Source organism: Rhinopithecus bieti, unplaced genomic scaffold, assembly GCF_001698545.2.
Source record: "Rhinopithecus bieti isolate Rb0 unplaced genomic scaffold, ASM169854v2 scaffold_10685, whole genome shotgun sequence".
Lineage (NCBI taxonomy): Eukaryota > Metazoa > Chordata > Mammalia > Primates > Cercopithecidae > Rhinopithecus > Rhinopithecus bieti.
The window spans coordinates 1,182,743-1,186,926 of NW_016806950.1; positions in this window are offsets into that span (position 1 = coordinate 1,182,743).

Below are 4,184 nucleotides of genomic sequence, written 5' to 3' on the forward strand. Positions count from 1 at the left end.
TTTTTTTTTTTTTTTTGAGACAGAGTTTTGCTCTTGTTGCCCAGGCTGGAGTGCAGTGGCATGAATCTTGGCTCACTGCAACCTCTGCCTCCTGGGTTCAAGCAATTCTTCTGCTTCAGCCTCCCAAGTAGCTGGGATTACAGGCACCTGCCACCACACCCAGCTAATTTTTTGCATTTTTAGTAGAGATGAGGTTTTGCCATGTTGTGCAGGCTGGTCTCAAACTCCTGACCTCAAGCAATCTACCTGCCTCAGCCTCCCAAAGTGTTGGGATTATAGGTGTGAGCCACTGCACCCAGCCTCTTTTTTCTGTTTCTAAGATCTAGTCTCTGTCTTCAGTACTCTGCAATTTTCTTATAGTGTGTTGAAATGTGGATTTCCTTTTATTTCTGTTAAGAAGTTATTGAGCTTCTTGAATCTGGGTATCTTTTTATTTTCCATTTATTTTCTTTCTTTCCCTTCCTCTCTCTCTTTCTCCCTTCCTTCTCCCCTGCCCTCCCCTTTCTTTTTCTTTTCTTTTGACAGGGCCTTGCTCTGTTACCTAGGCTGTAGTGCAGTGGTGCACTCACAACTCACTGCAACCTCCACCTCCAGGCCTCAAGCAATCCTCCTGCCTCAGCCTCCTGAGTAGCTGGGACTACAGGCATGCACCACTACACCTGGCTAATTTTTGTGTTTTTGCAGACACTAGGTCTCACTATGTTGCCTAGGCTGGTCTCAAACTCCTGGCCTCAGGCAATCCTCCTGCCTTTGCCGCCCAAAGTGCTGGGATTACAGGTATGAGCCCATAATCCCAGCAGTGGGATTACAGATAAAGTGCCTGGCTCATTTTCCATTTCTTTTTATCACTATGCTGTCATCTGCATCATTTCTTTGGCTCTGTCTTCTCTGTTTTTTTCACCCCTTCTTCCTCTGAACTGCCTTCTCTTTTCAGTTGTGTCTCACCTGCTATTAAATCTGTCCACTGAATCTTAAATTTTATTAGTACATTTTCATCTCCAGAATTCTATTTATTTTTTTAAAACTGCTTGGTCATGAGGCCAGGCGCAGTGGCTCACGCCTGTAATCCCAGCACTTTGGGAGGCTGAAGCGGGCGGATCACGAGGTCAGGAGATCAAGACCATTCTGGCTAACACAGTGAAACCCCATCTCTACTAAAATACAAAAAATTAGCCTGGCATGGTGGCAGGCGCCTCTAGTCCCTTTTCATATTTGGATTTCTGATTCACCTGGAACTGAATTTTGTATATGGTGAAAAGTAGAGTTCGTTTGTTTTTTTTTCTATATAGATCCTCAATGTCCTAGTGTTATTTATTGCACTTATCCATCCACAATTCCCCTCTCTTATATATCAAGTGGCATGGAGGCAGCTGTGTATTTCTGGGCTCTCTATTGTTTTCAGTGCTCTATTTTCTGACCTTGCTCCAATATCACACTGCTTTAATCATCATTGAGTGTTAAAGAGGCTGGATCTGGAAAGGAAGTCTTTTTTTTTTTGGTCTTGGCTATTCCTGGTCTTTTGTACTTTCATTTACATTTTAGAATAAGCTTGTCAAATTCTCCACAAAATCTGTTGGAGTTTTGGCTGAGATTGCATTGAATCTGTAGATCAACTTAAGGAAAACTGACATTTTATAAATGTGAGTCTTGCATTGCATGAACATAGTGCTCTGTTTATTTTAGTATTCTTTAAATCTTTTAATAAAGTTTTATTATTTTTTTTTCCTCAGAGAGCTCTGGCACATCTTTTGTTTGATTTATTACTCTGTACTTCATATATTTGATCCTATTACAAAGTATCTCTCTCTCTCTCTTTTTTTTCGAGATGGAGTCTCACTCTTGTCATCCAGGCTGGAGTGCAATGGTATGATCTCGCCTCACTGCAACCGCTGCCTCCCAGATTCAAGTGATTCTCCTGCCTCAGCCGCCTAGGCAGCTGGGATTACAGGCGTGTGCCACCATGCCTGGCTAATTTTGTATTTTAGTAGAGACGGGGTTTAACATGTTGGCCAGGCTGGTCTCGAACTCCTGACCTCAGGTGAACCACCTGCCTTGGCCTCCCAAAATGCTAGGATTACAGGCGTGAGTCACTGCGTTCGGCCAAGTATATCGCTTTTAAATTATGATATCTGTTGGTAGTTGATATATAGAAATGCACTTGATTTTCATTTATTCATTTTATATCTAATGTGCTTGCTTGTCTGGGCATGGTGGCTCACGGAGATGAAGTTTCACTCTGTCGCCCAGGCTGGAGTACAATGGCACAATCTCACCTCACTGCAACCTCCCCTCGCAGGTTCAAGCAATTCTCCTGCCTCAGTCTCCCGAGTAGCTGGGACTACAGGTGCATGCCACCAAGCCTGATTTAAATTTTGTATTTTAGTGGAGATGAGGTTTCACCATGTTGGTCAGGCTGGTCTCGAACTCCTGACCTCAGGTGATCCACCTGCCTTAGCCTCCCAAAGTGCTGGGATTACAGGTGTAAGGCACTGTGCCTGGCCTCTTCCATTCCAGTTCTTATGCTTGCTCTTGCCTTACTGTGATGGGTTCCAACACAATTTTGAAAATCAGCCATCCTTATCTCAAATCTTAAGGGAAATGCTTTTTTAAATATATCATTATGCTTGCTAAGAGTTTTCTTTCTTAAAATCATAAATGAATGTTCAGTTTTGACAAGGGCTTTTTTCCTTACTCTATTAATGTGGTAAATTTCATTACTTGGTTTTCTTTTCTTTTTTCATAACTTTTCTCTTTTTTTTACTTCCCTTTTTTTTCTTTTTTTGAGTTGGAGTTTCGCTCTCGTTGCCCAGGCTGGAGTGCAAAGGCATGATATTGGCTTACTGCAACCTCCGCCTCCCAGATTCAAGTGATTCTCCTGCCTCAGCCTCCTGAGTAGCTGGGATTACAGGCATGCACCACCACGCCCAGCTAATTTTGTATTTTAGTAGAGACGGGGTTTCTCCACATTGGTCAGACTGGTCTCGAACTCCCGACCTCAGGTGATCCACCTGCCTTGGCCTCCCAAAGTGCTAGGATTACAGGCATGAGCCACCGCGCCCGGCTACTTTACTTTTAAACTTTTTTTTAGATTCAGGGTCTTGCTATGTTGACCAGGCTGGTCTTGAACTCCTGGCCTCAAGCAACCCTCCCACCTCAGACTCCCAAAGTGCTAGGATTATAGGCATGAGCCAATGCACCCAGCTATAATTTTCATTACAAAAAATTTTCAATGTATATGAAAAGTGAAAGAACAGTACAATCAGCACACACATACCTAGTTACAACAATTGTTAACATGTTATTATTTTGCTTTGTCTATCTACCTTTCCTTTTTTTTTTTTTTTTTAATTTTAGAGACAGGGTCTCACACTGTTGCCCAGGCTGAAGTACACTGGTGAAATCATAACTCACTGCAGCCTCAAACTCCTGGGTTCAGGGAGTGATCCTCTCACCCCAGCCTCCGGAGTAGCTGGGACTACAGGTGCATGACACTGTGCCTAGCTAATTTTAAAATATTTTATAGAGACAGGGTTTCACTGTTATCCAGGCTGGCTTCAAACTCCTGGCCTGAAGCAATCACTCCTATCTCAGCCTCTCAAAAGACTGAGGTAACTGATGTGAGCCACCATGCCTGGCATCTGCCTGTTTATCTGTCAATCGATCATCTATCTTATATATATACACACATACATATATACATTATATATATATATATTTGGGGATGGAGTCTTGCCTTGTCACCCAGATTGGAGTGCAATGGCACCATCTCAGCTCACTGCAACCTCCGCCTCCTGGGTTCAAGCAATTCTCCTGCCTCAGCCTCCTGAGTAACTGGGATTATGGGCACCTGCCACCACACCGGGCTAATTTTTGTATTTTTAGTAGAGGTTTCACCCTGTTGGCCAGGCTGGTCTCAAACTCCTGACCTCAGGTGATCCACCCACCTCGGCCTCCCAGAATGCTGGGATTACAGGCATGAGCCACTGAGCCGGCCATATGTATATTTAAACCATTTGAAAGTATATGTGTGTGTGTGTGTGTGTGTGTGTATGCTTTTTTGAACTATTTGAAAGTATATGTATGTGTGTATACATATATACACACACACATTTTATTGTCTATTTGAGTCTTCCTTTTTATGCTTACGTTTTTATTCGCTCTTCTTTTTTTTTTTTTTTTTTTTT